Raw genomic sequence first — 24,054 nt, forward strand, 5'->3', positions numbered from 1 at the left:
TCACACATCAAACCTTATTCCCATAACCACAGTCCCATATGAAGTGTTACTTTGTTACTTTTGTACTAAGAAAATTAATTTCAAAGTATTTTTTTTTAAGCCTGATACCTCTTTTTTTTTGTAGAATTCCCGAGATTTTGTGTATTCCTTTGGAACAGATACTGTTTCCACAACCAGAAAATTATTTCCAATGTGAATTTGAAAGGAAAGTTCATATTTGTTAAAAAGAAAGTTGATATTTGTATGCCATGTATGGATGCATATGACGAAGTCATAATGTGGAAGAATCTAATTAGTACTATCCAGGCAACGGAAGACCTTGAGCTTGCTTGATTAGAATTAACTGCTGCATACATGAAAGGAGAAATTTAATTCAAATTTCTATTAATCAGAAATACCATCCTGCCTGAATGATTAAAATAAAATAAAAAAAAGCCATGCTAATTTCTGTTTGGATGATGATGATGTCCATGTCAAGAGTGATTTTTGTGTTGCTTTGATCTTTGAAGTTATAGATCCTAAAGTAATGCACAAACAGAAATATTTCAAGTTTTGCGATCTGAATGCTTTCAATTCAGAATCACAAATATATATATATATTTATGTACATAAAAGTAGGTGGTCTGGCACAAAGGCTCCAAAATTTTTGTTGTCAAGTTGCCCTCAGCATCATGCAGGTAAGGTTCTCCCTGCCAGTGAATATTGTGTGGTTCCATTTCTCTGTTTCCTCTTTCCCCTCTGCCACTGGGCATTGCTTTGTCCAAGGAAGAGGAGGAGAGCAGCAGAGGGGAAGAGCCTGGCTGGAGTTGCCTGTTGTTCTGCACATCAGGTGAGGCCTGGCAGGACAGGGAGTTGTGGGTCTGTAAATGTTGCTCAGTCTTTGCACCTCGGCTCTGCAGGAAATTTCAGTGGCAAATCATGACCACTTCTGTGTCTTATTTGGGGTTTCTTCTGGTTTTTCTCCAACAATTGGAAAGAAAATAATAAATTATAAGAAAACTATGCTCTGAAATAGTCTTACATTAGGGAAAGGCTGTTTGATGTGCTGAATGCCAGCTTTGTGTTGGTTTGTGTGTCACAAGCTATCAAGGAGTGTGATGAAACAGTGACTCTCAATCTCAAATGCTGCCAGACATAAGGATGCCCCCATCCTGTCTCAGATAGGTTTGGAGGCTCTCTATCCATCTTTGTAAGTCTTGAGAAGTCTGGGTGACACAACTCAATGTGATATGGCAATATCACAGACCAGGAATGTATTTTGGGCAGATTCTTCTGTTTGTCCAATTGGCTCAAAAACCTCAAATGTGACCAATTGTCACAAAAATGAAAATGCATCACTCACATGAGAAGTCATGTACAAGCTGCTGTTCTGATCTGCAGTGGGAGCAGGAAAAAAGTCATCTCCATCATGGAATGGCCAATTATTGAATTTCATGTTCTGTTGGACTGTGTGTTTAGCTGAAGTGTTGAACATCACCCTCCTAGGTATAAAAATTAATGGATTCTCTTTGAAAGTGAATCAGAGCAGGGTATGTTTAACAGTGCATCAAAGTGCAGAAATATAAACGTTAGACTAAATTCCAGAATCTCAAGCACATGTAGCAACAAAGGGGAAAGAATATGTAAAGTGCACAAACTTAGCTTCATGCTTTATTTTGAAAATAATTTATTGCAATCTGTGTGTAACTTAGAGTGCCATCTCTGGGAATCAAATACTTGTTTTATGAAGGAAATGTTCCTATCCTTGAAAGTTGAAAGGGACTTACTAAACACCCTACAGTGTTTGAAATAATGGTCCTAAGGTTTAGCTCTGTGTATGCTTTTGAGGGAGGCTGATTGATTCTGTGAATCCCAAATGAGCTGGGATGTAGCGTGGGCTGCACTGAGCATCAGTTCAGCCGTACCTGCAGCTGCAGGACTGCAAGGGACAGTCAAACCCAGGCTTCCATGGTGGCAGATAGACCTTGAATTCCTGTAATTGGGAGGGCAAAACTGAGGCTACACTAATTTGTTTCTCATTTAGTCCTTGATCTTGTGTCTTTATTCATGTCACTGGAGATAGGATGGCTCTGACAGCTCTGGAGGGGGAGCAGGATATTTCAGGTGGCTGCCGGCCGTATCTGTGATAAAAGGAGAGCCCTGGCCATGTACACAGAGCCAACCCCCAGCCTTGGAGCATGGGCTGAGTTCCAGCCTGGTTCATGTGAGATCTGACCTTGTGCTGCTGCAGGCACGCCCCTGTGTGTGGCATCACAGCTGTTTGTGTTTCTCACACCTTTTTATAAAAACTTTTGTTTTAATAGGAAAGGTAAAAGATTCCTTTGCTCTTCTTTTTGACTTGCATGTATGTTCCTTTCCACTGATTCTGATATTAAGATCCCTTCCAACCCAGCCTGTTCTGTGACTTCTCTATGATTTACAGTCATTGCACTCACTGTGTGAGAGTTATAAGGAGCATGCAGAGATCATCTTCTGATCCTGCAGTGTAGTCACTGGCTGAGCCAAGCGCCAGCCATTGACAAAGAGGAAATAATGCCCCTTTGCATGTCCCCGGTTAGGATAATTCTGTTTTTCAGCTGTTCATTCATTAGCAGAGAAGTAAACAGTGCAGCAGAAGGTTGTGAAGCAGGGTGTTTATTCACTTGTTTTCTGGCCTTCTCTCTGGATTAATGAAATGACTCATGGACAGTAATAACATGCTTGGAGGGGAAAAAAAAGAGGAATAGAAATATCTGGAGGTGGGATGTATAAGGCCAAATCCTTCTGTTAGGACACCCACAGCTCACCTTACATATGTGATCTGATTCTCTGTGTTAAATGTAAAGAATGAATCACAGCCGAAACCCCAGGGCAAAAGAATAAAATGATCATCTGAAATGTGCAGAGTGGTTTAAATCTGTGTGGAAGAAAATGCTTGGTGGAATGTGAGGCTCTGCAATTGCTTGTAAATGTTTCTATGCAACTTGGCCTTGTCTCATACCATGTTCCCCTGTGCCCCAGAGCAGGGACAGTGTGTGTGATGTCCCACAGAGGTGTTCACACAGGTCAGGAACACGACACAACACAGCTGACCCGTCCTGGCTCTGCCTCTATGGTCCTGCTCACCCTCTCTCTGCTTCCAAAGTCCCATCCCATGGTGATGCTCAAACCTGTACCAGCCTCACAAAATGCTGAAAGGAGAATAGTGAGACTGCTCTGATTTCAAAGATACTCAAGGACTCGCTGTCCTTGGAGAATATGGAGCTGAAAGACTTGGAAAGGTCACATGGATTTTGGGCAGAGAAGGAAACAGAACGAGGTATCACAGATGCATTTGGAACACCCAACCATCTCAGTCCTCTCTACTACACCTTCCCAAGGAGCACTCAGACCCATCTTTGTGAAGGTGATATATCTGCTTCTCAATTATTTACTAATAAAATTCTAAAATTTTCCATATTAAAAGCTGCATGAGCAATGAAGCACAGGTATCTTTTAGTTTAACAGCACAATTTTTTCAGCAAGGTTCAACAAACTGAAAGCAGGACAAGAGAGGAATAATAATCATGGAATCCTGAGAAGAATTAATTTATAGCAGATACTACCAGGCAATTCTGATGCTGGAAAAAATAAACTTGAGATACACCTATGTGATACTTTGAAATATAGAAAATGCTGCTCAGCATTCATATTAGAAATTACTATCAATTCCTAATCCTTGTCATCTAAGGGAAATGATGTGTGAAATGCTGTCCTAAAGACCTCTTTGGTTCAGGCTTTTTCTCCATGGGAATGCTGATCACATGGAAACCCAACCCTCAGCCAGCTCCTACTCTGAAAAAGACTTAATTTATGAATTCTCAAAAAACTGGTTTATAGCAAATTTGGTCTGCTATTTATTGTTTATTTAAAACTGTTTGTTGATAGTTTCTATGTTGTTTCATTTTGAGAGGAGCCAGTATATTTAGGGTGGAGATTTAAGCCACACAAGGTGAAAAACAAGGATGAAGTTGGAGAAAGAAGAGAAACTTGTCAAAGCCTGTAGAGAAGAAGTGAGGATAATTAATCAGACAAATGGAGATAGAGAGCAGGTGTGCAGAGGGGATAGTCTGATGGAACAAAAAGGCAGTGGAATGAAAATGGATGTCAGAAGAGGTGAGTCTCTATTTTATGCATTATACACTGTAACAAGAAGCGTTCTCTTTAACAGGCTGAATTTTTATTTTTTGAAAAATAGCCTCACAAACATGAATCAAAATATGAGCATTTTAATTTTTTTATTGTTAATTGGTTTTTTAATATAAACATTTTTATTTAATGCTGGCCACCAAGACAATGAAGATGGAGTCTCCTCACAAGCCTATGAATTCCAGCAAATGACTAAAATATATAATGTTTCCATAGTTTGGGTAAGGAAAATATGCTAGAGATACTAAACTGGGAAGAGAAGGGAAAATGTAGGGCAAGGGCAAAACCAATTTTCCCTTGATATGTTTGTAAACCAAACATTTTGTAGTATTTAGGTCAGCACAGGAGGCAGGACACAGTTCATAAACTGCAGTGAGAGGGAGCAGTTGAGGTTCACTCTGGAGCAGGCAGGGTAAGGTCAGGCCCCTGTTTCTCTGAGTAACAGAGCAGTGTCACCTCCTTCTCCAGGGAGCAGGATGTGGCTGACAGCCCAGAGTCCATCAGAAATTCATTCACTGCTTTTGTAAAGAGAAGCAACTGGTATCACTTCCTGCTTGGAGATGGAAGGGAAACACTCCCTGGCTCCATGTTTTCTTTGCAGTTCCCACACAGAGCCTGTTGCTGGATAACAGGATTTTGGGTCCTGCCTGCACTTTTTCCCTTCTCAGGACAGCACTGAAATGTTTTGTTGTTCCCTGGAGGCCACAGGGCTGGGAAGGGATGAGCACACCCAGAAGGGTTGGCTTTCTCAGATGATCAAAAAGAAAAATTTGGAGGAGTAACTTAAAATGAATAAAAAGAAGCAGGAAGGAGGGAAACTTGAGGGATCCAGAGACCATGACCCTGTAGATTTGCAGATGGGATCATCTCAGGTGGTAACAGACCCGAGCTGGTTATCTGTGGTGCCTGCCCAGAGTGATGTTCTGATTCAGATCATTTCTCCCTTTCATTTGATCCCAGTCCTGCCTTCATCCTAAAATTTAAACTGACGCTGAATAACAAAGAAATGTATCTTGAGTCAGGTGAATGTCAGAATCTAATAATTACAATCTAATAGTGTGATTTTCTGTGCTCACAAAGATAACAGCAGAGGACCAAGGTGGTTCTCTGTGCCCCTGCCATGCATATAATTTTTATTTGTAAAAATACTTGACTTACCAGATATCAGACTCCTCCAATAATTACAAGCCAGCTTTCTGCATGAGCAATCAAAGGCTGTGTTCTAGATTGGAAGAAAAGTTACAGAAGTTTTCTGGTTTAGCAGAGAAAGCAAACCACCAGAGTTGTTGCAATTATCAGCCTTCTATTTTTCTTTCTTTTTTTTATTTTTAAGGAGTATTTTTAAACAATTTTTTTCAATTATTATTTTAAATTAGAGAAAATACCAGCAGAGACTGATCTGAACTGAAAACTGCCTAAGTTATTCTGTATGCAAGCTTAGCTGGGCAGACTGTCCTAATCCTTTCCTCTGTCCCTGTGGATTTGATCAGGATGCAGTGTTCAGATCCCTGTTCAGGAATGACTTCCATTGCCCTGAGGGTCACAGCATCTCAGGAATTGGTGTCAGGGGGAGTAGGACAGAACTGCCAGATATGGTTTAGTGTGGCCTTGGCAGTGTTAGGTTTACAGTTGAACTCGATGACCTTAAAGGTCTTTTCCAACCTAATGACTCTGATTCTGTTTAGATCCAGGTTTAAGGGAAAAAAAGAGGGAAGAGATACAGTGGGAACACAACTGTGATATTTGCAGCAGTTTGCCTTCCCTCAGAAGATAACTGAGAGTTCTGCATGGAGATGGCAAAAGGTAAAATGACCATTTCTCAGTGTTAAAACAGACTGGCCAGCACAACTTTTTCAAGGTCATCTGTTCTCAGACTCTGTACTGCAGCTTTTCTGCAAATAGCTGAATTTTGTACTCTTCATTGTTAATGTAAAAATACATTGTTACATTAAAACCAAACCAAGTTCTTCAAGGCTTTTCATTCGTTTCATGGCAGATGCTTTCTTGACCTCTGCCATGTCTAATCATGAATTTAACATTATGCTGATGAACTTTCTGAGATTAGGGAATTTTTTAATGATGTTTATTCCTGGAATTCTTAAAAATAATCAGCCTGTGCATTCTGTGCTAACAGAACCAGAGCCTTGAGAAGGGTTTCCTGAGTTCCCTGTAATGCTGAAGTCCAGGAACATTTTTCTTGGATTAAAAATAAATTTAAAAAGTAAGTTAAACCATGTGAACTTAGTACTTGTGCAAGAAGCAGATTCAGCAGCTTCAGTGAGATGTCCTTTGCTTGGCTATAAGGAGAGCTGTTTCAAAAAGCCTCCTTCTGTCTGTTTCAGCCCTACCTGAGACTTTCACGAGACACTTCAAACTCATTCCTGTAAAATAGTCTGAATTCCACATCCAGCCTTGGCATCTGTAGTTGTGGCATCCATGATCCAGGAGCTGTGTCAGGAGCTCTCTACACTGGCATTTACAACTCCCTTGTGGGAGGGTGACAGCTGTAGTAAGGAATGCACTTCCATTCTGAATATCCTCTCCCTTTATCCATAGGCAGACCTATACTTGGAGTTTGCAGTCCAGCTCCCCTTAAGAAGTAAGTGGAATTAGTAGCTTGCAGATCAGCACTTTTCTGTTCACTTTATTATCACTACCTGCATATTTGGTAAGTTAGTTATAAGTCTGTCTGGATAATTATTTGTGATTTACACATGGGACATGCCCCCAAACCAAAACAAAATATAAAACCTGTAAGACTTCCATATAGATGCTGGTGGATGATATTTTTTTCTGATTTCCCAAAAGGAAGCTATAAATCCTCGGTTCTGATCCAGTGAGTTAATACTGCAAATGTTGAAAGCAGTCATGAATCATTAATTTGAGTAACCAGGAGCCCACAGAAATATCAGAATAAGTTCATGAGAAAAATGAGTCCCATAGAGAAATCTGTTGTCTGTCTCTTTTCATACATGGTCCCTACCCTAATCCAAGGTGAATTTATTTTAATTCTTTTGAGACTGAAAAACCAAGAGTCATCTTTTATCTGCTTGCTAAAGATAAATCTGTGCCTAGAATACTTTAGGGCTGCTCTGTGCCACAGGGTCTCTGTTGTGCTGTCTGTGATGTGCTCATGGCTGACCAGGGCTGCTCTGTTACAGCTTCAGGTTTTTGTGAGGCCACCTTATTTTTAGAATGAGTTTATGCTCTGCTGCAGGGCCCCAAAATTTGCATGGATATACAGATGGGAGAAAATTGCTACCATAAATCAATCATAAATCAATCTTAAAAGAAAGAGATCACAGAACTAGGATAAGGTACCATCTTCAGATCCTGATGTGGGTGACACATGCAGCAGCAGACTGACATTGCCAGGGAGGGAGAGAGATCCTCAGATAACAGAGTAGGGACATGCTGGGGAGAGAGATCCATGTTCCTCAGGTAAGGATTAGGGCATGCTGGAGATGGAGAGAGATGGGAGAATGATGACACAGCAGTAGAGCTCTGGGGGAAGCACCAGGTAGGTGTCAGTGATGGTGAGAACAACTCACTGCAATTCACCTGCAAGAAGCTCCTATGACAGTCACTTCTCTTGATTCACACACATGCTTTGGTATTGTTAGAGTTGTATTCAAGCTCAATATGACTCTTTTTTTGAGATTTTATTTATTGTGTTTTTCATTTTGTTTTGGTTTCATTTGGTTTGGGGGTAAAATTACTCATGGAAGTAATATTTTGAAATTAGTTCTTATGCCACAGTTTAAAATCCATGAGTCTGTCATGCCTCTGTTGTTTTCTCTGATTAGAATGGCTTTTCTCCCCTGGCTGGCTGCTGGGTTGAAGTTCTGTGTTACAGAACAGGCAGTGTTAAGTGACCAGACGAGTATAAAACATCACAGGACAGGCAATAACAGCACACAAATCTTGTAAATAATGTCTAATAAATCTGAGGGAGCAAACAAGGTTTGCTGAGTTTGTCTTGTTGACAGGTGAAGTTGGGAGGTTCCTCCATGCCTGGTTTACTCTTTCCCTGCTGTGTCAGGGGAAGATTTATCTGTGTGCTTAGGAAGCTTGAGCAGTGATCTTGCAGCATCACCTAGAAACAGGAGGGGTTGCCAGTTCCTCTCTCCCCACCTTGTCTAACCAATGAATCAAAGGGAGAGTTGTGTTCCACTCTGTGGATTGTGTTCCTGCTCACAGGAAGGAAAACTTATGCTGATTAATGACTTATACTGTGAGTAATAGAAAAATAAGATCCTAAGTCCTCTAAATTCTCTAGAACTCACATTTTCTAAAAACAAAACAAGATTTAAAAAGAAACAGCCAGGCAGTAATGAGAGGCACCTGATGAGATTTGAGCAAACATGCTTCTGGTGTTAGACTAAGAGACACAATGCCTATTGTCATCAGGTGCATTGATTTGGATATTGGCCAAATATTTATATATAAATATTTATTTGGATATATTTTTTGTTTTCACACATTTCAGGTGCTCCTTTGTGTAATGTGAGCAATATTGCTCCTCTTAACATCTCTTACTTTTTATCTTCCTCTGACATAAGGTAAAATTGCCAAGTTTCCCATTCTGTTTTATGGTTTATATTTTAATTCTCTAAGAATTTAGGATTTTAGATTGTGTTGTAATTTTCTCTGTTAAATTCAGGAAACTGTGTGTTTGTTTATCTGTCTGCACACATACGTACACATAAAAAAATTGGAGACTTGAATTCTTGCTGTAAGTATATGAGAGCTGGCAGGAACTGAGTTAAGAGCTGTAGGAGCAGCCACAGTGTGTGAGTGTCCTGTGCTCGACGTTCAGCAAAAGAAGGCAACTTCCACGGCCTAAGAAAATTTAAAAAGTAGCCATAAAACACAGCATAGCTGAATTTGAGCACCTTGCTACTGAGAACTCAGCAAGTCTGGGTATTTCAGCTTAATTCTCTCTAAGTAAATTAAATTCCCCTGAAATAAGTTTGTGTAGGAACAGTTCTGTTTAAAATTCAGATAGTATTTTAATCTGATTTAGCTTGCTAGATAGACAACCAATAATTTTCCCCTTATCTTGAATAATTCTGTATGTGGGTAACACTGTAGGGTGAAATAAATAAGATTACTTTTTTTAATTTGGCTGGGTTCATTTTAGGATAAAAACCCCCAATTGTTATGAAAATACAGCATGTTAGCACCTTTCTGTGTTAGCTTTCTGCATATTCCTCATCCACAGTATTAAAAGGAAATGATTATGGTTCCTTTTCTGCTCCTCTTTCAGTGATTATTTAGAGCTGGGAGATTATTCAGCTTGATAGTGATCCCTTCTTGTTAATCTGCTGTGCCTGAAAATGAATTGGGATTAGGAAAGTAACCCTTTATCATGAATATAAAGACTCAAAGGTCACCAGTAGGTCACTTACAAACCTCTCTGTGGTCAGTCTTGTAGACAGCTTGGGCTGGAAGGATTTTGCTGATACATTTTTCTGAATCCATTTGGTTCAGCTTTTCTCTTATTGCTGCACCATAACTCAAATCATCTGCAAATCCTTTCCATGTTATTCTAATTATTCTTCTAGATTTCTCTTTTCTCTCCTCCTTCAGTATAACTCTGTCTCATCTTTATTAATAAGCCTCTAGTAGCTTCAGAGTACTTTGAGGAACAGTAAGTTGTTTGTAGAGTGCAAATCATGCACCAATGAGGCAAATGAAATCAGAAGAATTAAGTAATTTTCCTTGGGGGAAGTTTGGTGAGCAGACCAGGATTAAAAATCTGTTCTTAACCTTCCATTTTGTGATTCAGGTGTCTCTTTTCTCTTTCTTTGCTGCCTTCTCATGTTTATTTCTCTCTCCCATGTTCTCTTTCCTCCCTGCATGAATCCCTCTGCCTTTGCTGGGGAAGCATCACCTCAGGGCAGGAGCCTTGCTCTCCCCACAGGAGCTCTGGGAGCGCTCATCCAGCACAGGATGGTGGCAGGGACAGTGTTCAGTGGCAATGTTGGGAAATGGCTGGAGCTGCACCTTCCCTAAGCTCGGTTTAGTGAGGGCACTGCCCGGGGCCAGGGCCATGTCCTGCAGCAGCTCAGGATGAGCTCAGACCCTGCAGTGCTGCCCCTCTGCCTGGCCCTGCTCCAGGGGCTCTGCAGCAGCATCCTAAAAACCCCTCCTGGGCAGGGCCTCAGCTCAGAGCTCAGTCTTGTTCCCCTGAGGAATCTCCAGGCCTTCCTCTGCCCACCGTGCTCCACTTGGAGTTTGCACAATCAGATTTTGGATTTTTTTTTTTTTTTTTATTTTGCTTTTGCAACAGGTAACATTTTAACTGAAAAACTAACAATTCTGTAACTCCTGAAATCAGCTGGTTGTGTCTGTTCATCCTTTCTTCCTCATTAGAAATTGAGATTATGGTTAAAGAGGTCATTTCTGGTGTAGTTTTCTTATATAGTCTTTTGACTTATGTCAGGGGAAGTAAAGTTTTAAAGCATTCAGAATGTACTTTATTCATACTGGTTTCACTGCAATTTCACAAATTTAAAATAGAGGTTCCAGATGAAACTTAGTTTCTCCAAAATAGTTCATGGAAAATAGTATAAGCTCTCTTCCAGTTAAGTAGCATAAAAAGAGAAAAAAATTTCAAGTGTGATTGAAATTTATCTGTTTTTCTTCTACATTTGGGCAGTTCCATTCCTGTCAGTTGGGGAGCATAAAGACATTTTATGGTTCAAATTCTGTGTTATTAGCTGAAGTCCATATGGGAAGAAAAAAACCCCAAGTATTATGTACCATATATTCTATCTGTCCTACTGTATAGCAAAAAAGGATGAAAACTGGTGTATGAATGTAGAGCTGACCCTACAGCTTTGCAGCTAGAACTGATGGATCTCAACTCTTAGTCATCCCAGGGAGCATGTGGGATGACTTCAAACAGGAATTGCAATTGAGACAAAAACTGTGGGAATTGGAAGTCCACGGTCCCCTGACTTCAGACAGTGGTAGAACCAAATCCAGCTTTTAAAGTGCAGCAAAAAACCACTGGAAGAGCTTCATAAGAACAGACATCAGAAAAATGAACAAGAACCCATTTTGTTAGTGTGTATTCTGTTTATACAGAATGTTTTAAGAAAATCCTTGATTTGAATGTAACTTTATAGATACTATTCACACTTAACCTTCTGTTCAGAGCACACTAAGAGATAAATATTTAAAAGTTTAAAAGTATCTATTCACTGTTAAAATCAATGGGTAAATGGAAGGACTCTGTGAGGAGGAAAGGGAATAATTTGTAATCCATTTCAGTCCCCAGGTCTCCAGCCTGTGGTTTCTAGAGACAGCCCACATTTCCTGACTCAGAGCAGTTACCAGTTTGTGATCTGGGGATTTCCAGAGAATTTAAGGACTGTTTCTAAGGACATTGCTAAAAGAGCAGTTATAGGCTATTGTAGATTGAACTTCAGAGTTATATTTGCATTATAAAATATTCCTGTAAGCAGTGTGCAGGAGAGTGCTGGTGAAGGGATGTGCATGCCCAGGGAGAACCAGGAGCTCCATCAATTAAGGAACTGAGATGTATTCACAGGACACCTGGTTCTTGACCACTGGAAACAACTCCTTCCTTTGCTCTGGCTGAGCTCATTTAGCTGGAACCTGGGCCTGGGTGGCTGCTCTGAGGAAAGTGATGTTGCACAAGGGCAGAATTGGCTTCAAGGTCTTCTTAGGAGCAGGGAGAAGGAAAAAACCTTTTGCTCCTTCTTCCAGAACTACTGTTCAATTAGTAAGCTGGATTCTTTGGGCACTTCTTGTGGCATAGCTGGATGTGGTTTTGCACTCTGCAATGTGTAAATTTGTCCTTGTGTTTTTTTCCGAAAACAAACCTGAATCTCCCATGAAATCTGCCCAAATCCCGTGGATGTTTAGAAGATGACATTGAGTATTCTTTGAGCTCTAATGCAAGAACATTGCATAGTACTCATAGCTTCAGAAAGTTAATACGAACACAAGAGAATGCTTTCTCTGTAAACTGTTGTTTCCTTTTTGGAAGCTGGGAAAAGCAAACTGTATAACTTATTCTAAAATACAGTTTTTACTGATGCCCTGGCTTTCTGCATGGCATGTTCAGAATGTCAATGCATATAAAAACCAGACATTTCCCTGCGTTCCTGAGACACCACTGCTTACAAAAGGACAGCAGCAGGGCAAGGGGATTGTAATTATGTGTTGACCTCTCACTCCTTGAGAGAACTCCGTGAAATTCAAAATAATTGCCCAGTGCCCTGGAACATATTGGTCTCCCTTTGGGATCAATAAACTCGGGGGTCTGTGGCCTCTGAGGTGCCTGACCTTGGTGGGACACACACAGAGGCACCATTAGGATCAGCATGAAGAAGGATCAAAGCTGAGAGGGAGAGCAGTGGTGGTCAGTGCCCCACATGGCAGTGAGAGATCTTGGTATGGCAGTGAGAGATCTTGGTTCTTTGTCTCTTACAGGCTCCATGGGCTTCAAACCTGTGTCACTCCTTTGCCAGGAACTGCTCTTGCCACGAGATTACAAATTTGCCAGTGGCTAGGAAAAAAAAAACCAAATCATGGAAGTTGAAGAGAATAAGAGTGAAAAAAAAACTTCATGGAGTGACAGAGAGACCATCCATGCAAAGTTTGAATTTCACTTCAGGGCTGGTGATATGATGCTTTCTTAGAGGGATAAAAACCATAACCACTTTTCCCCCAGTAAAGCTGATTAGTGTTTGTGCAACCCTTGGCTGTTTCCAGTTGCAGCACTAACTCAGCTCTTCGCTCTGTGGGCCTCTGTGCAGTGTGGATTTATCCTTAAGCCAGACATCCCAGGTTTGAAATGTCTTTGCAAAAGGGTGTGTTAGACCAGGGCTGATTTGATTTTTTAGAAAACTCTTCAGTTCTGCTGTTGGTTGACTGAAGTGTTGCAGCACTCTCCATGTTCTCTACTGTCACACCTGCTTTTAGGAGTCTGATTTTTTTGGGAGGATCAAGCAGAAAGCTCTTTCCCAGGTGTGAGCTGTGTGATGCCAAGTGTGAGCAGGGGTGATGACCCTCCCTATCCCACACAAAGCCCTCTTCACCTCGGTCCAGCACACTGAGTACATTTATCAGCATCTCTCCTGCTGGTAGAGTAAAATCAGTCAATTATTTCTGCAGGAATTAAATTATGGCTGCATTGTGTATCACACAGTGATGTGTGGGTTTTTGCAATCATCTAAAAATATATGTAAATGCAATATTTTACTGAAAAGCTAATAGCTGAGACATGACAGAGGTAGTTCTGTAAGCTCTGATATTAATAAAAATATTATCTTCTTATTCCCATCTCACTTGAGTGACCCCAATATCTAATGTGGTGCAGGTTCAGAACAATTTTTCTTTTCCATGTGTTTATTTATCAGGACTCACCCTGTTGCTCTGACAAGGTGTGTTATATCAGTGTTTTCTCTTCAAACTGCCTGTTTTGTGAATTTGTAGGATCTGGATGAGTTCTCAAATCAAGAGGTTGTGGGTGGAATAAAAGGAAATGGGAAAAGATAGGAGTAGTGTTTCAAGAAAAATTTGGTTTTGTGGTTCATTTTCTTGATGGAAAAACTGACTAAAATTGCCTGTTCATTATGTTTCCATAATTTGAGATTTGAATGACGTTTGGGTTTTGGCTTTTTTTGTGTTTGTTCTCTGTTTCAATAAGAACACAGAAAGGCAATTTTATTGTTTTCATGCTTAGGAAGCTCTGAACTTTGGACAAGTAGCCTTTTTATTCTTCCCAAAGCCTCCATCTGAAATTGTGTTTTTCAAGCTCAAAAAAGTGTTTTTATCTTTGTAATGACTTTGGTAATCCCGTGACTTCTTTTCCTCCCCATGAAATTGTTTCATTATCTGAATGAATGTGAGTATAACCCACCAGTGAAGTTCCTGAGCTGCAGTAAAGTGGCTTTGTTTTGTTTGGGATTTTATTGCCCATTAATGTTCCCTGCTGAGGGTTGTACAGCAGAAAGGTTTATTTACTCTGGGCAATTTTCAAGCACAGACATCTCTGACAACAAGAGTTTAGCATGTGCAATTCTCATTCATAAATTCCTTTCTTTTAGAAGATGCATGTCATTTATTGCAGTTGTCTTGAAAAGTCAACTTTTCAACTGGTTTGATTAATTATTGAGGACTTGTAACCTTGTAAAGTTCTTGACACCAAGAGGCAGAAAGATGACTTAGTCCACCAAGGCAAAAGCAAGTGGCACACAACTCCTACTTTGCACCTCAAATCAAGCTATACTAATCTTAGGACACATCATATTTTACACAACTTTTATCTGAAGAACCCCAGAGGATTTGCCATGTGAAATATTCATCTGTAAGGTGAATTGATGTTTATCAGCTCAATGACTTATATTAGGAAGACACCATGACCAATACTGTGTTACCCTAAAACTGGTAGTGAATCTAATGAGCTGAATGTGACCTTGCTAACCTCTGCTTAAGGAAACCAAAATGCCAGAAATTCTGCACTGGGCTTACCAACTAACTGGTATTCAATGAATCTGAGGATTAAAATTAAAGAAATCTGAGTAGTCATTTTAAATATTCCTCTTCTGACAAATCTCCCTCAAATCCATTCTAAAAAACTGCAGCCTGACTTTTGAAAGGAGTTTAGGAGCCCTCTAAAATGGCACTCTGTAATTGAAATTCCAGCCATGTGTCATCAGATTTGAAGTAGCACATTGTCTTCTATCTGATAACACACAGTGATACCGAGCCAGCCCTGAGGAAATCCACTCCCTGTTAAAGCTCCAAGGAAATAAAGGGAAGAGGCATCACTTGGGTCAAGAGTCCAAGCCACTCCTATCATGAGTAATCATATCAGTATAAATCCTTCTGGCAAGTGGATTAGGCTTACTTTCAGAAATCTAAGTTGCCCCTGCAGCTCTTTTTGGAGGACTATAATAGAATCTTACTCCAGCTTTCATTTTACTTCAGCCAGTTTCCAGCCATTGATTTGGGATGCAGCCTTTCCTCTTCACTTGTCTGAGTATTTGTTCTTTTAAAGTGTTTAAAACAAATTGTAATTCTCCTTTTCACCTTTTTTTAGACAAGCTGGCTGTTCTACTCTCCTTAAAAAAGACAGGCTTTCAGTTCCTCATCTTGTTATAGTGGTCCTTCAAACTGGCCTCACTGAGGAAATTAGTAATAATAATAATAATAATAATAATAATAATAATAATAATAATAATAATAATAATTCATTATAAAACCCCACTCCCAAACTTCTAGAAGAGGTAAATTCCCCCATGGTCAATACTTCTCTGCCTCCTCCTGACCTTTCTCTCCCCAGCTGTGCACTTCATGTCCTGCCCATTGTACGCAGGTACTTGGAATCAGCTTCAGATTTCCTAATAAAGTAAAGGTTTTTCCTCTGTCACTGGCCACAGGTAAGGCTAAGGCTCATAGTAACCTTTTTATTTTATTACAAGTAGCTGTGTATTATTAAATTTTTATCCTTCTTATTTATTCTCTTAAACAAGATCCTCCACAAATAAAATTCCTGTGTATAATGTAGCCTCACCATATGCTGACTATGCCTCCTTCAGTCATCAGGAGCTCCCACAAGTGCTCCCCTACTTTTTGAACCAACACTATTAATTAAAATACTCAATAAACACGGTCCCAGATGCAAAGCTGAGGAACACCAGTAGTGATCATCTTCATGCACAGCATTTTCCCATTCAGAACAGTTGTAAGGTTTTTTGCCTTTTTTTAAAAAAAACACTCCATCTTACAGTTTATATACAGATCCCTTCTCCATTTTCATAATTCCACTATTTCTCATCTGGTTCTACATTGTCTATTTTTCACAGGAATGGACTGTGACATTCAGGTCATAGCTCCCTTTAGATATAAATAAATTTTACATTATAAGCAAAGCCAAGTGCCTTAGAGATTTCTTATATGAGGTTGTCTAGCCACTGTGTTCAGAGCCTATCATATCATCTAGGAAATGTAATTTTTTCCATGCTTTTAATAGTTTTTGTTGAAAACAGAATAAGCATAAATTACATTGCTCAAAGATGAAAAATGCAGTAGCTAAACTGATTCAGCTTAGACTGAAACAACAAAATAATTCAAGTGACTGTATGTACAAATGAATCCACCGGTTATTAAGGCAAAGTGTAAAGCTGATATTGGAATATTTTAGTCTCATTTAATAAGACACTGTCTAACCTGAAGGGTTCATAAGAAGCAGATGCATTGAGGTCAGGTGACCCAAGCACTGCTCAGTCTGAAGACTAAGGGCTGAGCTGTTGATAAAGCAGAAGTCTCTCAACATGGATTTCTTGGGTATTAAACTCTCTCAAACCCCGGTGGGAAAGGCTGGTTTGGGTTGCCTTATGGCAACTTCTGTTACATTGTTTTTGTTACCTGCAGTCAGGCAGCGGAGGCTCAGTTGGGTTCTGTAAAGCTTGGACTACTCAGCCTGGCCTCAGGTATTTCACCTGTTTCTCCTGGAAGGCCAAGGAAGAGAAGAAAGGAATATCTGGAGCCTCCAGAATTGTTCCTTGGTCATTCGAGATGCATTTTACCTTCATACAACCTTTGCGTTTTATAAATCTCATTAGCTTTAGGAACTATTCCCATGACTTCCAGATCTCCGAGAGCCCATCTGGTCTGTTCCCAGAGAGCAAAATCCTCAGGGTGAATCAGAAAAGATTTAATTCCAGAAATGCAAAGAGCAGGATATGTGAGTGGTTACTGCTGGTAATGTTACACCACCAGACTTCTGACAAAGGTGGTGAGAACACCCATGATTAGTAACTAATCAGTAGATAATTTCTTAAAGTTGCCTAATGATCTCATCATGGGTTTTCCATGTACATGTTCTTGTTGTTATTTCCTGTGTTCTTCTTTTTTCTCATTTGAGAATTCCCCCAGACCTCTCGCTAAATAGAAATCTGGGAACCACCAGGACTCTATGCACAAACTCTTTATGCAAAAAATATGGAAAGACCATGCAGGATAATTTATGTTCAAATAGACTATGCATATGTTATTAAAGGTTTCAAAGGCATACTTAGCTCAAACCTCATGATTTTCATCTGCGGAATTCCTTTTGCCATGGCTCTAATACTGTTCTTTGAATTTCTGTCTATGACTTATAGACCTGATTTGGTGACTTGTGTGAGAACTGACAGGACCTCAGGCAAGGTAATGGGCTTTTCTGCTGTAATTACCCCTCCTTCGTGTGAATATTCTGTAAAGGTTTACATTTGCCTATATATTAATCTATGGATTGTCTGTAATGCAATAACAAATTGTTACTGAGCAATGAAGGAGAGCAGTGCCTTCAAAGAATCAGCCAGCTCTAGTGACTCTGAAACCTGCATGCTTGAAGAACTTATTCTGTCCTTAAGCATGGGCCATCTGTGTCAATTTTTTTACCTGGGAGAAAACTTGAATCTGTGCTTTCCTCAGTGTGTGTGTGTGGAGTTTCTGTCAGCATTAATTGCCAAATTCATAAAGAAAGTAGACCCTGAACTATTGTTTCAGAGCCAGCAGCACAGCAAATCCCGCAGCTGTGTGTTTGTAATTGTGCCACGGCGAAACAAGTCCTGGAGCACGCAAAGAGACTTGGAGATTTCCCACCTCCCTGACAGCTTTTCTGACTAATTCCGCTGTGCTGGCAAGTCCTGCCAGTTAGCACATGCTATTTTCAGAATAAAGTGGATCCAGCACCAGGCAAGAGGCTCCAGTAGTGACGTTTCCCCTTTGTTTCAGAGAGGTGTATTTAACCCTTCTGCCATCTCTAATGGCCGTTATGTGGGTGTGATGTGACATAAAAGATCCTTTTGAATATTCACGAAACTTTGGCTTCTCTCTGCACAATTGTTCTCTCCTTAAATTCTGACTTCAGGAGTTTAAAATACAACTACCTAAAGGCCTGTTTTGTAGGAGTTCTTCCCTTCTTGCAAGCATGTCTGAGAACCTTGCTGGCCTGGGAAAATGGCCTGGTTTGATGTTTAATTGCCAGTTCTGTCTTCCTTGAGGGATCTCAGTGCAGCTCCACCTCATCACCTCGTCTGCCCTCGCTCTGCCTTGGGGCAGGGGTTCTTCTCCAGCCCCCTGGCACTGGCTCTGCACAGTCAGCAACTGGGTAGGGCAAACTTCCCTGTCCCTCTTGTGATGTCCCAATGAGCACCTTCCACCTGGCACCAGTGGCACCTTCCAGCCCTGTCCCAGGTCCCCCTGGTTGGGACCTCCCTTCCTTTGACAAGGCTCTTTCTGCTCTTTCCCAGATGGAACTTGATTAGCTTTGAATTCTATTGTAAAGGAAATACAATAGTAGCATAAAGAAAAAGTAAAGAATACCTGCAGGATTGTTTTGTTTGGTTTTTTTTAAAATCTGAAGTAAACAAAAAAGGTTTCTTCCAATGGGAATTTAATTTATTCTGTCAAAAAATAAAGACAGCATCCCTGCAGGAAAGTGCAATAGAGGTAATATTTTATGCATAAAGACTACTGGATTAACTTGAGTGATCAGTCTTCTGTTTTATGCAAAGCTTTTATGCATAAAAATTAATGCAGGTAAGTCATTACTCAAGTTTTGAACCATTTTGACTGTGAGAAAATTCCTTTTTATTTGCTCTGGGGTCTCTATATTCTTCTAAACCAGGAGATTATTCTAATTTATTCCTTTGGAGCCCACTGAAGGTTTGTCTGGTGTTCTGCAGTTCTCTTGAGACTGCTCTCTATCCATATGCCAGGGTGGTCACTGGCATCTCTTAAGCAGAAGAGCCTGAGAACCTTGGGACAAGATGGAGTGAGGAAATGAATAGACTTGGAATGTGGATTTCAGTAGCAGCACTGAAAGTTTGGTGAAAATTTGGTTGGTTGCTTTTCAAAAGTTGCCTGAACTTATTTTGTATATTAGCAAAACAATTTTCCATTCTCTGGCTTTGTTGTTACAAGCACCTAAACCATCTGTCTGTAAAGGAAGAAAACAAATTACCCTGCAGGTGATATTCAGCATCAGAATGATCAGACTAAATGAGTCAAGTTTGGCAAAATTATAACTAACTAAAAACTGCATCTCCTGATGTCAAGTGTCAGAACATTTTTAGTGAAGAGTATTTTTCTGCTTTAGCACATTTGTAGCAGAATCTTCAGTGAATCCTAGAAGGAAATAAACCCTGTTTAATGTCTGTGAAAGTGAAAACTGAGGTGTTTTTCTTGTACTGTTTAAATGTCTCCTTGTGTTAGTATTGCACCACTCAGCATAAAAGTCTAAATGGATTTCCTCAGTTAACAAAGTGAAACAGTCCATAATACACCCCAGCTCCTGCAGCACCAGTGCCAGATCGTGCCATTAGAAGGGTGATAACTTACAGGAATCACTGTAATTCAGTCAAACTTGAAATAAAAACTGTGGAAAATATTTTGCTTTGGGGGAGATGAAAATATACCAGCAATATTGATCTTAGTAGCATATGATGTTCGTGCTGCATTCCAATGTGACAGGACAAAACAGATAAAAATGAAGAGCTGGCTGCCTGTCACATGACTCAGCAGCCTTTTGGAAGCAGAGATGTTGCTTTGTGTCTCCTCCCAGTTCCTCTCCCCTCTTTCTGCTTGGGAAGAGGTACCAAAGCAGAGCCTCCTGGGTTTCTGGCTGTTTGCTTTGCTAAGAGAAGTTTGGGATTTGTTTGTTTTGAATAAAAGGCTGTTCCTTGAGGCTAGGACATAAAAGAGGTTTGGCAGTGAAGGAGCTTATTATTTAGAGTGGATAATTCTTCTCTAAAACTGTAATTCTTTTGAAAGATATATAGGACCCTGTCCTTCTCTCTCCCTTAAATTTTTGCTTTCCCTTTTTTCTTTAGGAACTGAAACATTTTCATTCTTATATGCCAAGATGAGGCTTAGACCCAATATAACCATATGGTCTGTATCAAAAAATGATGAAATCTTAAGGATAGCTACATCTGAAGATTCTTGTCTACTTGGGGGAAATATATCATCTATAAGCAATTAATTGATGAATGCTGAATTCATCTAACCAAACAAACATATTCCTAAACATCATTCTCTGATTTCATTACAAGCCTTAGGCAGAATTTTACAAAAAAAAAAAAAAAATAAAAAAAAATCCCTCTCTTTGGCTGAAGACAAACTTATCACTTGCTTTCAATGCAGAAGCTGTCACTGAAGGTGATTAAGCATGCTCTAATTTATTGTAGTTTACAAGGCAATAGCAAAAAATACATATATATATATATATATATATATATATATATATATCTCATATCAATCCATATGGTGCTGTGGAAGCATTTCTCTCCAGTAGTATATGTTTAGAAAATGTCTCTCTGTGCCAGTGCTTGAAGCAGTTTCAGAGTAAGCCTTTGACTAGTGCCATAAAGATCTTCTGTTCTTCTCAGTTACAAAATCCTGGAAACAGCTGCAGACCTGGAGCTGTGTCTGTGTCTTCAAGATCATTTCTGGGGCATAGGCCCAGGTGCCTTGGTTTGCTTAGGCAGAAATAGCAGTGATTCTTGCAGCTGAGTTTGCAGGGGAGTCCCTGTATTTATTTCAGCAGGCAGAGGAGCTGTAGCTGCCTCTGATCTCACAGCCAGCCCTGGTAACTGGGACTGCACCCAGTGGCTGTGGCAGGTGTGCATCTGCTGCCTCTCCCGCTCACCACGGAGCAGGACACCTGGACAACACTGCAGAGGCAGCTCAGTGCTGAAAGGAATGCACAAGTTCAAGTATTTACTCCCTTTTGTCACATTTCCATGAACTTTCAAGGTCTTGTAGGTCTTTTAGGAGCGGCGGGAATTTCTCCTCACATACCTGCTGTAGTTGTGCGATGCTCCAAACTGCACAGCAATTCTTTATCATTTTCATTTTCCTACCTGAATTTTGCATGTAAGGGTTTCTGTTAGAGAGGATTAGAAGCCCTGAAAGTTTTCTTTCCCCATTACTAGGGTAGGGTTGTGTGCAATATCTTTCACAGTTCTGGCTACCAAGCTGTCGTCATCTCCCTCAGTGGTGTTTGTGTCTGAGGACGTGCTGCTGGCACCATTTTGGTTTAGCTGTGCTGTGCCTCTTCTCCTTCTGTTCTCATGCTGATCCAAGTCCCAGTTTTTTCCTTAACAGGAAAGTGCATGTTATGTTTCTGTCACAGCAAATTCTGATTTTAGTTGAATAATCCTGTTTTTAACTTTCCAATCCATCATCACAAGGTAGCCTGGCAGGACTTTGTTGTGAGTGCCATGCGTGCTGATCTGTGCTTCATCGTCGCTCCTGACAACATGTGCAGCCTCAGAAACCCACTGGCTGCAGATTCCAAGTGGGACAATTCCCAGGATATGAGAAAGAGTGGCTCTTGGGGCAGGGGCAGCAATGCAGGAGGCTGATGCTCATATTTTTGATTTATTTTTGGATAAGAAAGAGAAGCTGGACAAATTGCTGGGGATGATAGTAGGTATGGCATGCAGGAAGATTTCAGTACAGGCATGTGGCTGTACTTAGCAGATACTGGCAGCGATAAGATTTTTATCCATATTTAAATTGCCTTAATGAACAGACTGGTTTGTATTCAAAACTGTTTTCACAGTACACAAAAATGGCAGGAGAAGAAATACTGCTTTGAGAGAAAATTAGGAATAACTGGTGAAAGACAGAAGTTTCATCTGTTTATTCAGGGTGGATTAGTTATTTTCCATGTGTGATTTCCACAAGCTTTTTCCTATACGTAGTCTTTTGAGCAAATAAATCCTGTACTTTTCTAACAATTCTAAAATTCTGACCTTCAATTTTTGTTCCCCTTTTCATCCCTTAGATTCTGCAATGAAGCAGAACATTGTCACCCATATGCCACACAAAGTCTTCAGTAAATTTTTTAATATTCTGTACAGAAAGGGAAGTTTGGATGTTTATGGGGTTTTTTTTTCCTTTTTTGAGGGATAGTGGAGAGACTGGGGATGGGATTCTTTGATACAAATGTCTCCTGAGACTCTTATCTTGTTCTGTAGAATGTGCAGATAAATTTGGCTTTGAAGACACTGTAGTCTGGTAGAAGACAATTTATCTACTGAATGCATTAGGCCAGATCCTCTGCTAGTAATTATTTGGATGAAGCTAAACAGATTTACACCAAAAATGTTTGTGTTGCTGCTGTGTGAAGGATATGGGTTGCAGAAAATGTGCTGAGACATTGGGAAAAAAAAGCATTGGATATGCTGAAGAAGTTTAGTTTAACAATTATATTTTTACATATTTCTGTATGGAAATGGTCTTTCAGGACAGAAGAATGAAGATGTGTGAATAACAACTAAAGTCATTAAAGGATAAATTGTTAGGGCTGGGAAGGACTTCTGGAGATCATGTAGTCCAACCCCCAAGGAAGACAATCTATAGAGGTGGTTTTTTATCATTTTCTTTTTGCATCTTTCATCTTTGAGTGTTTTCTTTTGTTGCCAGTATCCACAGAGTGAAATTTTTAAAAGTATATTCATCAGGAGTACAGGCAAATGCACACTGAAGGATGCTGGCTGAGATGTGCTTCTGTTCTCTCTCAGCAGATCAGCGGAGTGAGGAAGGAACAGAAAGAACCAACGTGCTTATACCTTGGAAATTTTCCAGGGTTGGAAACCTTGGGTCCTTGTTTACATGCTGTGGCCATCCTCAAACATAGAGTTTTGTGAAACTTCTGGGATCAAACTCCTTGTTTTGTGCACTTCTAATTCAGTGCTGTGCTGCCTGTCTCAAACAGAGCTTTTGAAGTTTGTGTGGCCCCTGTTTATAAAGCAGGGCAGCTGAGAGTGCTCGAGCCAGTCTGCACACACAGACTCTGGGATCTGGAACTCTCTGAGCTCTCTGGAACTCACACACCACGAGACACTCAGCTCCTTCTCTCTGCCCCTGCAGGACCTGCAGCTGATTCCTGTCAGAAGCAGGTCTGGGAGCCGTGCTGCTGCTCCTGCAGTTCAGCACATCTGCACTCAGCCAGAGCTCAGGCAGCTGAGCAGAGCCCATCTCTAGGAGCCAGAGTCACTCAAGAGCAATTCTAATGCAAAGTGGCTGAAGTGATTATAGTCTTAGAAGAGTTTCCAAATTAGATAAACAACAATCAGTGAGTTTTACTCGGTGGTAACAAGTAAGCATGGAACATGCAGAGTGTGGGTTACCTGGGGAAATTTAAGGAGTTTTAATCCTCAGCTTGGAAATCAAAGCATTAGCACATAACTAGGGAAAAATGATGGACCTTTTGTTTCCAAACACTGTACATAGCTCAGGCTTTCTGGCAATGTCCATGGGATTATATTCATTCCTTCTGAAGCTGCAAATTGATTAAATTACATCAGTGAAAGGCCACTAATGACATGTTTTAGCTTGCTTTCTATTGCAGCAGCATGTTAATCTTACATTTGGAATTTGAATGACATGGTGGCTGCTGTTCCAAGGAGCTCTTGGTCACACAATCCAGTGAAGCCTCTGACCACAGATCCTAAAAAACAAAGGAGGGAAATCCTGCAAGTCCTTCTTCTTATCCACATTGACAGTGATAAAATAAGACTGCGTTGTTCCAATCTTGTTTCATGGGTATGTGGAATTTTAACAGTGCTCTTTAGGTGTGGTGCTGAATCATCTTTTCCTAAAACCTGTTCTGTTTCTTCTGAAAGTTTCAACTCTGTGTGTGTGTGTGTGTGTGTGTTTGTTTGTGTGTGTTTGTTTGTGTGTGACAAGACTCTGGGTTTGTGCAAATTTAATTGTTCATCTCCATCAGTGAAACCACGGATTCCCTTTTTCCTTCTCCCCATATACAAAATCCCAAGCACACAGGGATGGATTGCTCTGGCTCACTGGGGACCCCTGTCACAAGCTCTCAGCAGAATCTCATGT

This window comes from Cyanistes caeruleus, chromosome 11 (genome assembly GCF_971803275.1).
Source record: "Cyanistes caeruleus chromosome 11, bCyaCae1.hap1.1, whole genome shotgun sequence".
NCBI lineage: Eukaryota > Metazoa > Chordata > Aves > Passeriformes > Paridae > Cyanistes > Cyanistes caeruleus.